The 18,053-nt window shown below is 40.2% G+C and overlaps 1 protein-coding gene and 1 long non-coding RNA gene across 4 annotated transcripts in view; one reads left to right on the top strand and one right to left on the bottom strand.

The window, feature by feature from the left end:
- Positions 1-7,462, top strand: part of LOC105723026 (uncharacterized) — a 277,237-nt gene extending 269,775 nt beyond the window's left edge. For all 3 annotated transcript variants that reach the window (XR_010336706.1, XR_001108725.3, XR_010336707.1), the window contains 2 exons: positions 5,385-5,486; positions 7,016-7,462. This is a non-coding gene — a long non-coding RNA (uncharacterized LOC105723026). The remainder of the gene's footprint in view (positions 1-5,384; positions 5,487-7,015) is intronic.
- Positions 1-18,053, bottom strand: part of EYS (eyes shut homolog) — a 2,025,572-nt gene that overhangs the window by 624,465 nt on the left and 1,383,054 nt on the right.

The following is an 18,053-nucleotide window of genomic DNA, read 5'->3' as shown; positions in this document are numbered from 1 at the left end:
GCAAAATTGGTTCAACTTATGCAAATCAATAAATGTGATTCATCTCAAAAACAGAATTAAAAGCAAAACTCATATGATCATTGTGACAGATGCATAAAAAATTTTCTGATAAAAGCCAACATCCCTTCATGATAAAAACCTTCAACAAACAAGGCATTGAAGGAAGACACCTTGAAATAATGAGCCATTTATGACAATTCCATAGCCAACATTATACTGAATGGGCAAAAGCTTTCTCCTCGAGAATGTGAACAAGACAATGTGATGCCCCTCACATTATCCCTATTCAATACTACTGGAATATCCAGCCAGAGTCATCAGGCCAGAGAAATAAATAAAAGGCATCCGAAAAAGAAAAATAAGTTGAACTATCTATCTTCACTGTGATATGACTCTCTATTTAGAAAACCCTAAAGACTCTGCCAAAAAGCTACCAGAACTGATCGATAATTTTGGCAAGATTTGAGGATGCAAAATCAATGTATAAAAATCAGCATTTCTATATATCAGTAACATCCAGGCTAAGAGTCAAATGTAAGAATGCAAGCTTGTTTACAGTAACCACAAAGAAAATATAATACCTAGGCATACAGCTAACCAAAGAGGCGAAAGACTGTACAAGGAGAACTACACAACACTGCTGAAAGAAATCAGAGACAGCACAAATAAATGGAAAAATGTTCCATGCTCATGAGTTTGAGGAATCAATGTTATTGAAATGGCCATATTACCCAAAGGAATTTAAAGATTTGATGTTATTCCTATTGAACTACCGAAGCCATTCTTCATAGAATTAGGAAAAAACTATTAAAGCAGGACAAATCATGAATCCCAAGAAGACCCACAGACCTTCTGAAGGAAGTGAACTGCTCCTGCAGGGCCTGGGAGATACCCCAAATACTGTGCTGGTATCCATGGCTGAGAGACCCATAGACAGTTAACATCACAGGACTCGGTGCAGATAACCCCCAGTACCAGCCTGGAAGTGAGTAGACTTGCTGTGTGGCTAGACCCAGAAGAGAGAGAACAATCATTGCATCTCGGCTTACAGAAAGCCACATTCATAGGAAAAGCAGGAGATAATTGCATCAAGGAAAGACACTGTGGGAGAAAAGAATCTGAACACGAGCCTTCAGCTCTAGACCTTCCCTATGACAGAGCCTACCCAAATGAAAAGGAACCAGAAAACCAACTCTGGTAATTTGACAAAACAAGGCTCTTTAACATCCCCCAAAATTCATAGTACCTGACCACGAATGGATCCAAACAAAGAAGAAATTTCTGATAAACCTGAAAAAGAATTCAGAAGATTATTAAGCTAATTAGAGAGGCCCCATAGAAAGGCAAAGCCCAGTGCAAGGAAATCCAAAAAATGATACAAGAAGTGAAGGGAGAAATATTTAAGGAAGTAGATAGCATAAAAAAATTCAGAAAACATTGGACACACAGAAATGGAAAATTCTCTGGAAAGTCTCAGCAATATAATTGAACAAGTAGAAGAAAGAAATTCAGAGCTTGAAGATAAGATCTTCAAACTAACCTAATCTTAAAAAGACAAAGAAAAAAATAAGAACATATGATCAAAGCCTCCAAAAATCTGGAATTATGTTAAATAAAAAACTACCAAATTTAAGAATAATTGATATTACTGAGGAAGAAGAGAAATCTAAAAGTCTGGAAAGCATATATGGGGAAATAATTGAGGAAAACTTCCCTGGCCTTGTTACAGACCTATACGTCCAAATACAGCACAAGGAGCACCTGGAAAATTCATCACAAAAAGATCATTGCCTAGGCACACTGTCATCAGGTAATACAAAGTTCAGATGAAGGAAATAATCTTTTTTTTTTTTTAATATTTTATTGCACTTTAGGTTCTGGGGTACATGTGCAGATCATGCAGGACTGTTGCATATATACATACATGGCAATGTGATTTGCTGCCTCCATCCTCCTGTCACCTATATCTGGCATTTCTCCCCATGTTATCCCTCCCAACCTCCCTACCCACTGCTGTCCCTCGCCTATTCCCCCATAAAAGACACCAGTGTGTGATGCTATCCTCCCTGTGCCCATGTGTTCTCATTGTTCAACAATTGCCTATGGGTGAGAACATGCGGTGTTTGATTTTCTGTTCTTGTGTCAGTTTGCTGAGAATGATGGTTTCCAGATTCATCCATGTCCCTACAAAGGACGTGAACTCATCATTTTTTATGGCTGCACAGTATTCCATGGTGTACATGTGCCACATTTTCCTTGTCCAGTCTATCATCGATGGGTATTTGGGTTGGTTCCAGGTGTTTGCTATTGTAAACAGTGCTGCAGCGAACATGTGTGTGCATGTGTCTTTGTAATAGAATGATTTATAATCCTTTGGATATATACCCAGTAACGGCATTGCTGGGTCAAATGGAATTTCTATTTCTAGGTCCTTGAGGAATTGCCACAGTGTCTTCCACAACGGTTGAACTAATTTACACCCCCACCAACAGTGTAAAAATGTTCCTATTTCTCCACATCCTCTCCAGCATCTGTTGTCTTCTAATTTTTTAATGATCACCATTCTAACTGGTGTGAGATGGTATCTTCAGTGTGGTTTTGATTTGCATTTTTCTAATGACCAGTGATGATGAGCATTTTTTCATGTTTGTTGGCCTGATATATGTTTTCTTTTGAAAAATGTCTGTTCATATCCTTTGCCCACTTTTGAATGGGGCTGTTTGTTTTTTTTCTTGTAAATCTGTTTTAGTTCCTTGTGGATTCTGGATATTAGCCCTTTGTCAGATAGGTAGATAGCAAAAATTATTTCCCATTCTGTTGGTTGCCAGTTCACTCTAATGATTGTTTCTTTTGCTATACAGAAGCTCTAGAGTTTAATTAGGTCCCATTTGTCTATTTTGGCTTTTATTGCCAATGCTTTTCATGTTTTAGTCATGAAGTTCTTCCTGTGCCTATGTATTGAATGGTTTTGCCTAGGTTTTCTTCTAGGGTTTTTATGGTGTTAGGTCTTATGTTTAACTCTTTAATGCATCTGGAGTTAATTTTAGTGTAAGGTGTCAGGAAGGGTCCACTTTCTGCTTTCTGCGCACGGCTAGCCAGTTTTCCCAATACCATTTATTAAACAGGGAATCCTTTCCCGATTACTTTTGTCAGGTTTGTCAAATATCATATGGTTGTAGATGTGTGGCATTGCCTCCGAAGCCTCTCTTCTGTTCCATTGGTCTGTATCTCTGTTTTGGTACCAGTACCATGCTGTTTTGATTACTGTAGCTTTGTAATATAGTTTGAAGTCAGGTAGCGTGATGCCTCCAGCTTTGTTCTTTTTGCTTAAGATTGACTTGGCTGCATGGGCTCTGGTTTGGTTTGGTACCATATGAAGTTTAAGGAGTCATAGGTAGTTTGATGGGGATAGCATTGAATCTATAAATTGCTTTGGGTAGTATGGCCATTTTCACAATATTGATTCTTCCTAACTATGAGCATGGAATGTTTTTCCCTCGGTTTGTGTCCTCTCTTATTTCCTTGAGCAGTGGTTTGCAGGTCTCCTTGAAGAGGTCCTTTACGTCCTTTGTTAGTTGTATTCCTAGGTTTATTCTCTTTGTTGCAATTGTAAATGGGAGTTCATTCTTTTTTTTTTTTTTTGTATTGCATTTTAGGTTTTGGGGTACATGTGAAGAACATGAAAGATTGTTGCATAGGTGCACATGTGACAGTGTGATTTGCTGCCTTCCTCCCCCTCACCCATATCTGGCATTTCTCCCCATGCTATCCCTCCCCAACTCCCCACCCCCTGCTGTCCCTTCCCTATTTCCCCCCAACAGACCCCAGTGTATAGTGCTCCCCTCCCTGTGTCCATGTGTTCCCATTGTTCAACACCCACCTACGAGTGAGAACATGCAGTGTTTGATTTTCTGTTCTTGTGTCAGTTTGCTGAGAATGATGGTTTCCAGGTTCATCCATGTCCCTACAAAGGACGTGAACTCATTGTTTTTGATGGCTGCATAATATTCCATGGTGTATATGTGCCACATTTTCCCTGTACAGTCTATCATCGATGGGCATTTGGGTTGGTTCCAGGTCTTTGCTATTGTGAACAGTGCTGCAATGAACATTCGTGTGCATGTGTCCTTATAGTAGAATGATTTATAATCCTTTGGATATATACCCAGTAATGGGATTGCTGGGTCAAATGGAATTTCTATTTCTAGGTCCTTGAGGAATTGCCACACTGTCGTCTTCCACAATGGTTGAACTAATTTACACTCTCACCAATAGTGTAAAAGTGTTCCTATTTATTTCTCCACATCCTCTCCAGCATCTGTTGTCTCCAGATTTTTTAATGACTGCCATTCTAACTGGCGTGAGATGGTATCTCAAAGTAGTTTTGATTTGCATTTCTCTAATGACCAGTGATGATGAGCATTTTTTCATGTTTGTTGGCCTCATGTATGCCTTCTTTTGTAAAGTATCTGTTCATATCCTTCGCCCAGTTTTGAATGGGCTTGTTTGTTTTTTTCTTGTAAATCTGTTTTGGTTCTTTGTAAATTCTGGATATCAGCCCTTTGTCAGATGGGTAAGCTGCAAAAGTTTTTTCCCATTCTGTTTGTTGCCGATTCACTCTAATGACTGTTTCTTTTGCTGTGCAGAAGCTGTGGAGTTTGATTAGGTCTCATTTGTCTATTTTGGCTTTTGTTGCCAATGCTTTTGGTGTTTTGGTCATGAAGTCCTTGCCTACGCCTATGTCCTGAATGGTTTTGCCTAGATTTTCTTCTAGGGTTTTTATGCTGTTAGGTCTTATGTTTAAGTATCTTTAATCCATCTGGAGTTAATTTTAGTGTAAGGTGTCAGGAAGGGGTCCAGTTTCTGCTTTCTGCATATGGCTAGCCAGTTTTCCCAACACCATTTATTAAACAGGGAATCCTTTCCCCATTACTTGTTTTTGTCTGTCAGCTTTGTCAAAGATCAGATGGTTGTAAGATATGTTGTGTTGCCTCTGAGTCCTCTGTTCTGTTCTATTGGTCTATATAATCTCTGTTTTGGTACTAGTACCATGCTGTTTTGATTACTGTAGCCTTGTAGTATAGTTTGATGTCCGGTAGTGTGATGCCTCCTACTTTGTTCTTTTTGCTTAGGAGTTCATTCTTGATTTGGCTCTCTTTAAGTCTGTTATTGGTGTATAGGAATGCTTGTGATTTCTTCACATTGATTTTGTATCCTGAGATTTTGCTGAAGTTGCTTATCAGTTTCAGGAGACTTTGGGTTGAGATGCTAAGGGTCTTCCAAATATACAATCATGTCATCATCTGCAAATACAGGCAATTTGACTTCCTCCTCTCCTGAATGAATACCCTTTTTGCTTTTTCTTGCCTGACTGCTCTGGCTAGAAGCCCCTGTCCCTACTCCTTGTGCTTCTTCCATGAAGAGACCTACCTACGACCTAGGCTCATCAGACCAGCCTACAGATCCACTCACCATCCTCAGATCAGGTAAGTGGTTTGCCTCAACTCTCTTCGTTAGCCCGACTTGCTACCTGTCAGTCTCCTCCACAAGAAAGATAGGACTTTCCGTGAGGTTCATGTCAGGAAAAAATCCTACATGAGTCACGGAACTGGGAAGACAGTCTTCCCTCAGTGACTGATCATTGCAGAGACATCTGCTCTGGTCACTCACTCACACTCATAGATGACAGATCAACACAGGGGATGCCCCTTTAACTGATTCACCCCTCACAGTTGTAGGTAACAGATCAATGCAGGGGATGTCCCTTTTGACTGATTGATTCATCCCAGGTACAGACCGAAGTTTAGCCTGGGACACCTGCCAGACTGCTTGATCACAGATTCACTTTCCTGGTCTCTGCCTCTCTTCTTAAACTATGGGCAACATCCCACCCTCCATTCCTCCCTCCTCTCCCTTAGCCTGCATTTTGAAAAAATCTCAAACCCCTCCAGCTATCACCTGACCTAAAACCTAAGCATCTTATTTTCTTTTGCAATACCGCTTGGTGACAATATAAATTGAACAATGGCTCTAAATGGCCAGAAAATTGTACCTTTGATTTTTCTACCTTGCAGGATCTAAACAAACAATTTTCGTTGTAAAATAGGAAAGTGGTCTGAAGTCTCTTACGTCCGGGCATTTTTCACTCTTCGCTCCCAGTCTCTGTTTCCAATGTGATCCGATTCTTCACTCTCAATACTCTTCTGACCTTTCCCTTCCCCTCACGCTGCCCCTCATCAAGCCAAACTGAACCCTAATCCCACTGCCCATCCCGTCCTCCTTATACCTCTTTTGTCACCTCTCCATCCCATACCCACTCCAGGGCACAATTCAACCTTAAAACTAGTACTCCCTTGTCTGCGCAACAGTTTTCCCCTTTGAGAGGTGGCTGGAGCAGAGGGCATAGTCAGGGTGCATGTGCCTTTTTCTCTATCTGATCTGTCCCAAATTAGTCAGTGCTTAGGATTCTTTTCATCGGATCCTACTAAACATATTCTAGAGTTCCAATATCTACTCAGTCCTGCAATTTAATCTGGAATGACTTAAATGTCATTCTAATCTCTACTCTTTCCCAGATGATCAAAATGGGGTTAATACTCTGGCTCAGTCTTATGCTGACACTGGCAGACAGCATGAGCCAGCCCTCCAAGAGGGCATCAGGGCAGTACCTAGGGAAGAACCCACTTGGCAATACCAGGTGGGCTCAACTGACATCGCCAAGCATGACTGTATGGTCTCTTGCTTAGTTGAGGGACTTAAGCAGGCAGCTTACAAAACTGTTAATTAAATAACCCAGGGCAAACATGAAAATCCTGCCCAATTCATGGCCCACCTAGCAGAAACTCTTAGATGCTTTACAGCCCTAGATCCAGAAGGGCTGGAGAGTCGCCTTATTCTCAATATGGATTTTATTACCTAATCTGCTCTAGACATTAGGAAAAACTTCAAAAACGACTCAGGCCCTCAAACTCCAAAACAGGATTTAATTAACCTCCCTTCCGGTGTTTAACAATAGAGAGGAAGCAGCCAAGCAGCAACACATTTCAGAGCTGCAATTTCTTGCCTCTGCGGTAAGGCAAACCCCAGACAGACACTGTTTCAATGACTGACAAGAAACTTCAAGGCACCGAGGCAACTGACACGGGGTGCTCCTTCCAGCTATCCTCCTCCAGGGCCTTCCTCTACATGCCAGAAAACTGGCCACTGGGCCAGGGAGTGCCCACAGTCTGGGGCTCCATCCTGCTTCAAATGCCAAAAACTTGGACATTGGGGTAACAAATGCTCACAGCCCAATGCACCCTCTAAGCCATGTCTTGTCTCTGGAGGACCCCACTGTAAAGACTGTCCAGCTCATATTACAGCCACTCCCAAGGCTTCTGGAGTTCAAACCCAATATTCTCCAGTTGACTCCTCTCCAGAACTTCTCAGTTTAGCAACTGAAGACTGATGCTCCCTGACTGCTTCGGAAGCCCCCTGGACCATCATGGATGCTGTGGAGGGTAAGTCCATTCCCTTTTTAGTCTAAACGGGTCAACCCACTCCACTTTGCCTTTCTTCCAAGGGCCTGTTTCCTTAGCCTCTAGGACTGTTGTGGGAATTGACTTCCAGGCTTCAAAACCCTCCAACTCTGGTGTCAGCTGGGACAACAACACTCCTTTACTCACTCTTTCCTAGTCATCACCACATGCCCTATACCACTATTAGGTGAGATACTTTAACTAAATTATCTGCTACCCTGACTATTCCAGGACTACAACCACATCTCATAGCTGTGCTCTTACCCCAAAGCCTCCCACACAGCCTCCCATCACGTCTCCTCACCTTAACCCACAGGTGTGGGCCACCTCTACTTCATCCTTAGCAATCAATCATGCACCTATCACTATCCCCCTAAAACCCAGCCATCCCTACTGGCCCAATGCCACTACCCCATTCCCCAACAAGCTCCAAAAGACTAAAAAAACCTATTTTCACCCACTCGTTACAACATGGTCCCCTAAAGCTACCAACTCTCCTTACAAGTCTCCTGACTAGCCTGTCCAGAAATTAGATAAATCTTACTGGCTGGTCCAAGACCTTCATCTTATCAAATTGTTCTTCCTATCCATCCTGTAGTGCCAAACCCATGTACTCTCCTGTCCTCAATTCCTCCCCTACAACCCATTATTCTGTACTCGATCTCAAAGATGCTTTTTTTCCCCCATCCCCTTACACCCCTCCTTCCAACCTTTATTTGCCTTCATTTGGACTGACTCTGACACTCACTAGTTACAACATCTCACCTGGACTGTCTAGCCTTAGGGCTTCAGAGACAGCCCACACTACTTCAGTCAGGCCCTTGCTCACAACCTGCTCTATTTCTGTCCTTTGACTTCTCACCTTATTCAATACGTGGATGACCTCCTCCTGTGCAGCCCCTCTTATAAAGCTTCTCACTAAGATACTCTCCTACTTCTTCAGCATCTATTCTTAAAGGGATATGGTGTGTCCCCTTCAAAGGTCCACATTTCTTCTCCGCCACAAAACACCTGTACTCTTCCCACCAACTGTACCCAGTTAATCTCTTCAACATCAACTCCCTCTACCAAACAACAAACAGCTCCTTTCCTTCCTAGGTGTCGTTTGGATACTTTCGCCTTTGGATACCAGGTTTTGCAATTCCGACCATACCACTATATAAGTTCACCAAGGGAAACTTATCTGACCCCACAGATTCTGAATCTTTTCCTCACTTCTCTTTTCACTCTTTAAAGAGAGCTCTGGAAACTGCTCCCACACTGGCTGCAATTGTTTTTACACAAGAGCCAGGTCTGTGTCCTGTTGCCTTCCTCTCTAAACAACTAGACCTCACTGTCATAGGTTGGCCTTCATGCCGGCATGTGGTAGCTGCCTCTGCTCCTTCTTGAGGCCTTCAGAATCACAGGCTATGCCTCACTCACTCTCTACAGCTCTCAAAATCTTCAGGCTTTGGTATCCTCTTTGCGTCTTCCACATCTGTTATCTGCCCCATGTCTTATCCAGCTCTATTCACTCTTTATTGAAACTCCCACTGTGAGTATTTCACAGGGTCCCGATTTTAATCCAGCCTCTCATCTAATACCAAACATAAGCCCTGAACATCATGACTGTATCTCCCTAATCAATATAGCATCCTCCCCATTTCCACATATTTCTCTCTTTCCCATTCCAGACCCAGACCACACATGGTTTACTGATGGCAGTTCTTAAAAGCCCAGTCACTTGGCACCAGCTAAAGTTGGTTATGTGGTTATATTCCACTCATCTATCATTGAGGCTGCCACACTCCCTCCCTCTACCACTTCTCAGCAAGCTGAATTACTTTAACCCATGCTCTTACTCTTGCTAAAGGACTACATGTAAATATCTATAGTGATTCTAAATACACCTTCCACATCCTACGCCACCATGCTGTCATATGGGCAGGAAGGGGCTTTCTCACTATACAGAGATCTTCAACTGTCAGTGCTACTTTAATAAAAGCTCTCCTTAAAGCTTCCCTTCTCCCAGTGAGGCTGGAGTTTTCCACTGTAAAGGACACAAAAACATTTAGATCTCATTGCCCAAGGAAATGCTTTTGCTGATGAAACAGCTAAGAAGGCAGAAAATGCACCAATATCCCCTCCTAGAGTACAATACTTTTCTTTTTCATCAACTACTCCTACTTACTCTTATTCTCAATCCTTAACATACCAGTCACTTCCCACTTAAGGTGGCTGGTTTTTGGATCAAGGAAAATTCCTTCTTCCTGCCTCACAAGCCTATTCTATCCTCTCTTGTTTCCATAACCATTTTCATGTGGGATATAAGCCTTTGGCCCATCTCTTAGAACCTCTTACCTCCCTCCCTTCATGGAAGTCCATCCTTAAAACAATTACACCTCAGTGCTCCATCTGTCACTCTACCACCAGGGATTTTTTAAAAACCTCCTCCCTTTCCCACTCCCCAAGATTGGCAAATTGACTTTACTCATATGCCTCGTGTCTAAAATTTAGATATTTTCTTGTATGGGTGGATAACTTTCTTTACAGGGTGGACTGAAGCCTTCCCCACTGGAACAGAAAAGGTCACTGCTATTACATCTTGTCCGTTAAATGATATTCCCCAATTTGGCCTGCCTACTTCCATGCAATCTGAGAATGGCCCTGCTTTCATTAGCCAAATCACCCAAGCAGTCTCTCAAGATTTAATGGAATCTCCATGCCCCTTACCACCCTCAGTCATCAGGAAAGGTAGAAAAATCAAAAAGCCTCCTAAAAACACATCTTACCAAACTCACCCTTCAACTAAAAATGGACTGGGCATCCCTTCCACCTATGGCTCTTCTCCAAATTCGTGCCACTCCCCGGGAGCCCACAGGATACAGCCCCTTTGAACTCTTACATGGCTGCACCATTTTGCTTGGGCCTAACCTTCTGCCAGACACTAGCTCTCTTGGAGACTATCTATCTTCCAGTTCTCCAACAAACTAGGCAGGAAATTTGTCAAGCTGCTAACCTCCTCTTACCCACTCCAGATACCCAGCCTTATGAGGACACCTTTGCCGGACAATCAGTACTGGCCAAGGACCTAACCCATCCAGCTCTATAGCCTTGGTGGAGGGGTTCCTATGATACCCCAGCTGCTGTCTGTCTAAAAGACTCTCCCCAGTGGGTTCACCATTCCAGGATTGAACTGTGCTCATCCACCTCCTCTTGGAAGTTGCAAGTACTTTCTTCTACTTCTCTTAAGCTATCTCGAATTTCTGAAAAGTAGACACAAACCACACGAGTTTAGTTTACATTCTAACATTGACAGGAATCCATCTCTTAACTTTGCTATTTGCAGCAGGACTCTACACAGTTACCCCTAAAGCTTGGTCTACTCCTCACAAATTCTCTATTTCTGTTGTTTTCTGTCTCATCATACTTCTAATTAATTGCCCTTCTCATCTACATTTAAATGCCCTATGCCTGCTTGCCTTGATGGTTCACTGTTTTTCTCCAGACCATTTTAGCTGATATCTCATGGTTCTACCCATGAACTTCCACCCTTGACTCCTTCCTTGAGTGGATAAATGACCTTACTTGGCAAGGGACATTCCAATTCTTTCATCCTGATGAAGTCCTTTCCTTTACTTTTCAACTCACTCTTATTCTCAGTCCCATTATGTCATTCCCTATAACTTCCTAATTACCTTCAACATACCATCAATCTAACCCATTCCCTCCTCACTAATAATTCCAACCCATTGCTGGCAAAAAATTGCTGGATCTCCTTCTCCCTTTCTTTTTCCTCTTATACCACTATTCCTGCTCTGCCAGCTGATTGGGATACTTCTTCCATCTCCCTAAACATCCACGTCTCTTTTATCAATTTCCATCTCTACCCCCCTCCCATGGAGCTTCTCTGTTTCTTAGACGAGTTTAGCAAGACCTCCTCAGACATTTTCAGACATTTCATACCAACGAGCTGCTAAAATTCTCCACAACTATTTACAACAACTCTCACCCCATATCAACTAGACTCTGCCCATATTGGGACCCCCTTACTACACAGACAACTATCCCCACTCCTGCTCCTCTATGCATTTCCCATAGACAAACTACTGGAATTCCCTTGGTAATCTTCCACCTTCCAAGTGCTCCTTTACTCTCCATCATCTCTAAGGCCCTGACACACACATTAATATGACGATAGGAGCATAATCACTTCGCTTTACTGACAAACCCTCCATTACTACTAATATTCCCCTGTTCTGCTTTATAGCCTTCACCTTTCTAGGATCAACCAGAAACAAACACCACTCCATCACTCATGAACTCCAGGCAACTTCTGGCCAATGTCAAGATGCAGTGTAACACCTCTCCAGAACCCACTCATATACCTTTCAATCCAAGTCTTCTGGGATCATCCCCCTCCAACATTGGCCTAAGGCTTGATCACCACCCACCTTAAAGCTATTATGTTTAAAGGCTGTTTTTAGAGAATTCATCCTATTAGGACAATTTGAAGCTCAAAAATATGCTACCTGGCACCTTGAATACACAAAGTGGTGCCCTAAGCCAAGGACTTAACCAAATGCTTAATAAACTACAAAAATCACAGACTTTTCTTTTAGGTGTCTGCACAGTCCCCTGTCATGCTTGGAGAAGCCTTGAGAAACATCATCCCTACTCCCTTCTCTAACCTTTTTCTTTATACATATGTAAGAAGATGAGAATGTCAGGCCTCCGAGTCCAAGCCTGGCCATTATAGCCTTGGTGATCCACATGTACACCTCTGGATGGTCCCCAGGAGTCAGAAAGTCTGAAGTAACGAGATGGCCACAAAGAGAAGAAGTGAAACAACTTGTACCTGCCTCAACTAATTGATCTCCACCTGCAACTTGCAACCATCATTCCTTCTCAGCTTTACAGAATGTCCCCCCTGGACACTGGGTTTCTCAAGACCCTCACACCTGTAACTATGTAATTTACCTCAACCTCCCCTCTGCTTGCAACCAATAACCCCCATCCTTATGCTTATGCTGGTTTGTTTGTAGTAGATGACCCCCTACCCTTGTGACCATGCATCCCGTTATGCCCTTCCTCTCCCTAAAATAGATTACCACCTTTAACTGAACATTTGCCCCAAACTATTATAACCAGTCACTTTACCTACCCCCTTTGCCTAACTCCTTTCTTGGACTTGGCCCACTTGCATCCAAGCATGAAATAAATGGCCTTGTTTGTCCACACAAAGCCTGTCTGGTGGTCTCTTTATGTGAGCGATGCACCTAACAGACACGACCTACCAAAACCTCTGGGATACAGCAAAGGTAGTGCTAAGAGGAAAGTTCACAGCCCTAAATACCTACATCAAAGACTGAAAGGGCACAAACTTACTTACATTCTAAGTTCACACCTCAAGGAGCTAGAGAAACAAGAACAAACCAGTCTGAAAGCCAGCATAAGAAAGGATATAACAAAGATCAGAGCAGAACTAAATGAAATCAAAACAAACAACAATGAAAAAATACAAAATATAAATGAAGTAAAAAGCTGGTTCTTTGAAAAGGTAAATGAAATTGATAGACCATTAGCAAATTAACCAAGAAAAAAAAAGAGAGAATCTCCAAATAACCTCATTAAGAAAACAAAGAGGAGATATTATAAGTGACACCACTGAAATACAAAAGGTCATTCAAGGTTACTATAAACACCTTTACCCACATAAACTAGAAGACCTAGAAGAGATAGATAAATTCCTGGAAAAATACAACACTACTAGCTTAAATTAGGAATAATTACATACCCTAAACAGATCAATAACAAACATTGAGATTGAAGTGCTAATTTAAACATTACTGACACAAAATGTCCAGGACCAGACAGATTCACAGCAGAATTCTATGAAACATTCAAAGAAGAAGTGGTACCAGTCCTATTGACACTATTCCACAAGATAGATAAATAGGGAGCCCTCCCTAATTCATTCAATTAAGCCAGCGTCATCTTAATCCCAAAACCAGGAAGGGACATAACCAAAAAGAAAACTACAGACAGATATCCCTGATGAACACAGATACTATAATCCTTACAAAATACTAGCTAACTGAATCCAACAACATATCAAAAACATAATCCACCATGATTATGTGAGTTTCATACCAGGGATGCAGGGATGGTTTAACATACATAAGTCAATAAATATGATACACCACATACACAGAATTAAAAACAAAAATCACATGATCATTTCAATAGATGCAGAAAAAGCATTTGACAAAAATTCAGCATCACTTTATGATTAAAACTCTTAGCAAAATCAGTATACAAGGGAGATATCTTAATGTAATAAAAGCCATCTTTGACAAACCCACAGCAAACATAATACTGAATGGGGAAAAATTGAAAGGATTCTCTCTGAAAACTGGAACAAGAGAAGGATTCCCTCTCAGCACTCCTCTTTAACATAGTACTGGAAATTTTATCCACAGCAATCAGACAAGAGAAAGAAATAAAGCGTATCCAAATTGGTAAAGAGGAAATCAAACTTTCACTATTTGCTGACAACATGTTTGTTTACCTCAAAAACCCTAAAGACTCCTCCAGAAAGCTTCTAGAACTGATGAAGAATTCAGCAAAATTTTTGGATACGAGATTAAATGTACACAAATGAGTAGCTCTTTTATACACCAACAGCAACCAAGCAGAAAATCAAATCAAGAACTTTACCTCTTTTACAATAGCTGCAAAAACTAAAATAAAATACTTAGGAATATACCTAACCAAGGAGGCAAAAGACCTCTACAAGGAAAACTATAAAACACCTCTGAAAGAAGTCATAGATGACACAAACAAATGGAAATGCATCCCATGCTGATGGATGGGTAGAGCAGAATCAATATTGTGAAAATGAACATACTGCTAAAGGCAGTCAACAAATTCAATACAATTCCCATCAAAATACTATCATCATTCTTCACATAATTTGAAAAACACAATTCTAAAATTCATATGGAACCAAAAAAGGAGCCTGCATAGCCAAAGCAAGACTAAGGAAAAAGAACAAATCTGGAGGAATCACACTATCTGATTTCAACCTATACTATAAGGCCATAGTCGCCAAAACAGCATGGTAGTGGTACTGGTATACACATAGACAAATAGACCAATGGAACAGAATAGAGAACCCAGAAATAAACCCAAATACTTAAAGTCAACTTATCTTTGACAAACAAAAACATACAACAGGGAAAGGACACGCTTTTCAACAAACGGTGCTTGGATAATTGGCTACATGTAGGAGAATGAAACTGGATCCTCATCTCTCACCTTATACAAAAATCAACTCAAGATGGTTAAGTACTTAAATCTAAGACCTGAATCTATAAAAATTCTAGAAGAAACATTGGAAAAATCCTTCTAGACATTGGCTTAGGCAAGAATTTCATGACCAAGTACCCAAAAGCAAATCCAATAAACACAGATAAATAGTTGGCACCTAATTATTAAACTAAAGAGCTTTTGCAGAAGGAACAGTCAGCAGAGGAAGCAGACAACCCACAGAGTGGGAGAAAATCTTCACAATCTATATATCTGACAAAAGGCTAATATCCAGAATCTACAATGAACTCAAACAAATCAGTAAGGAAAAAAAACACAATCTTATCAAAAAGTGGGTTAAGGATATGAACAGACAATTGTCAAAAGAAGATATATAAATGGCCAACAAGCATGAAAAAATGTTCAATGTCACTAATGATCAGGGAAATACAAATTAAAACCACAGTGTGATACCACCTTACTCCTGCAAGAATGGTAATAATTAAAAAAAATTTAAAAACAGTAGATGTTGTCTTGGATGTGATGATCAGGGAACATTTCTACACTACTCATAGAAATGTAACCTAGTACAGTTATTATTGAGAACAGTGTGGAAATTCCTTAAAGAACTAAAAGTAGACCTACCACTTGATCCAGCAATCCCACTATTGGGTATCTACCCAGAGGAAAATAAAGTCATTATACAAAAGTTACTTGCACATGCATGTTTATTGCAGCACAATTGGATGGAATACTACTCAGCCATAAAAAGGAATGAATTAACAGCATTTGCAGCCACTTGGATGAGATTGGAGATTATTATTTTAAGTTAAGTAACTCAGGAATGGAAAAACAAACATCATATGTTCTCAGTGATATGTGGGAGCAAAACTATGAGAAAGCAAAGGGATAAGAATGATACTGTGAACTTTGGAGACTTAGGGGGAAGGAAAGAAAGTGGGTGAGTAATAAAATACTACAAATTGGGTATATACTGCTTGGGCTGTGGGTGCACCAAAATCTCGAAAATCACCACTAAAGAACTTACATCATAAAATACCACCTGTACTGCAATAACCTATGAAAAAAATGGTTAAATGAGCATACAAGTAAAAAAATAGGTTTTGCCTGTTTCTCAGTTCTGCAGAAGTATATGATAGAGACTTATCCTCTGAAATTTTAGAAGTAAAAATGTGTGTGTGTGTGTGTAAAAAAAAGGAAAAAAGACTATTGTAAAATTCACATGGAATCAAAAAAAGGGGCCAAATAGCCAAATCAATTCTAAGCAAAAAATGAAGCCAGAGGCATCACACTACCTGACTTCAAAATGTATTATGAGGCTACAATGAAAAAAACAGCTTGACACGACTACTAAGACAGTCACAAAGACCAATGGAAACAAATAGAAAACTCATGAATATAGCTTCACACCTATAACCATCTGATTTTTAACAAGGCCAACAAAAATGAGCAATTCAATTCCCACTCAATAAATGGTGCTGGAATAACTGACTCTGTGTAGAAGAGTAAAAGTAGACCCTTACCTTTCACCATGTACAAGAATTAAGTCAAAATGGATTAAAGATTTAAATATAAGACCTGAAACTACAAAAATTCTAGAAGAAAACTGGAAATATCCTTCTTGACCTCAGCCTTGGCAAAGAATTTATGGCCAAGTTCCCAAAAGCAATTGTAACATAACCAAAAAATGACAAGTGAGGACTAATTAAACTAAAGAGCTTCTGCATGGCAAAAGAAATGATCAACAGAGTAAACAGACAACCTACAGAATGGGAGAAAATATTTATAAACTACACATCTGACAAAGGTCTAATATTCAGAATCTATAACCTAAAGAAATCAACAAGCAATAATCAAATAACACCATTAAAATGTGCACAAAAGACATGAACAGATACTTCTCAAAGGAAGAGATAAATGGCCAACAAATATCTGAAAAATGCTCATTATCACTAATCATCAGAGAAACACAAATCAAAACCACAATGAGATACCATCTTACACCATTCAGAATAGCAATTATAAAAAATCATGAACAACACATGCTGACAAGACTATAGAGAAAAGGGAATGCTTATATACTGTTGGTGGTGACGGTTCAGCTACCCCATCCCATAGCAGTTTAGAGATTTCTCAGAGAACTTAGAGTTACCATTAAACCCAGCAATACCATTACTGGGCACATATCCAAAGGAATATAGTCATTATACCCAAAAGACACATTGATTGACTCATATGTTCATTGTGATGCTCTTCACAACAGCAAAGACATGAAATCAACATAACTGCCCAATAATGGTGGACTGAATAAAGAAAATGCTGTACATATGGGTCATGGAATTTTACATTGCCATAAAAAAAGAGTGGAATCCTGTCCTTTGCAGCAACATGGATATAGCTGGAGGCCATAATCCTAAATGAATTAATTCTGAAACACAAAACCAAATACCCATATTCTCACTTATAAGTGGGAGTTAAGCATTGAGCACCCACGGACATAAATATGAGAACAGCAGATACTGTGGACTACTAGAGGGAGGAGGCTGGGAGGAGTACATGTATGGAAAAACTACCTATTGGGTACTATGCTCACTACCTGGCTCCCTTACTCCCATATAACAATCCTCACATTTAACTCCTGTATCTAAAATAAAAGCTGAAATTAAAAAAATATATGTTTGCATGTCATCCAAACTACTCCTTCCACACAATTCCTTCTTTTCCCTTCTCTTTCATAGGTGGTGTTTCCAAAACACTCTCTAACCACTTGCCTGTTAATGTCTGTCTCAGTGTGTGCTTTCCATAGAATTCAATCTGCAATAGAATGATCACCATGGCACACTGTTAACTAAGAAAAGCAAAATGAAGAAAAGTATACAGAATGTGCTATTATTTAATAATGGAGGAATATGAATATATGTACTTGCATGTGTTGTTTGTTGATGTTTAACAACAAATGACTAAACCATAAAATATGGTTACTTATAAGAGAAGGAGGGAAATGGGTGGAGGTCACAACAGAAACTAGATTTCTTAAAACAGATTTTTAGATATGGATTTGCATTTAAAATGATGTAAATATATTGTATGCATTTAGTATAATTATAGCATAGTTATAGAATGAAATAAACTTTAAAATGTAAAAATCTGAAGTAAAATAAACAATCCTGTGTCTTTCACTGGTGGCACAAAAATACATAAAATGTCTAATCCAGTGATTTAAAA

Source organism: Aotus nancymaae, unplaced genomic scaffold, assembly GCF_030222135.1.
Source record: "Aotus nancymaae isolate 86718 unplaced genomic scaffold, 86718_ANA_hifiasm-v0.15.2.pri h1tg000040l, whole genome shotgun sequence".
In the NCBI taxonomy this organism is placed as follows: Eukaryota; Metazoa; Chordata; class Mammalia; order Primates; family Aotidae; genus Aotus; species Aotus nancymaae.
This window is presented reverse-complemented; position numbering and strand designations above follow the sequence as displayed.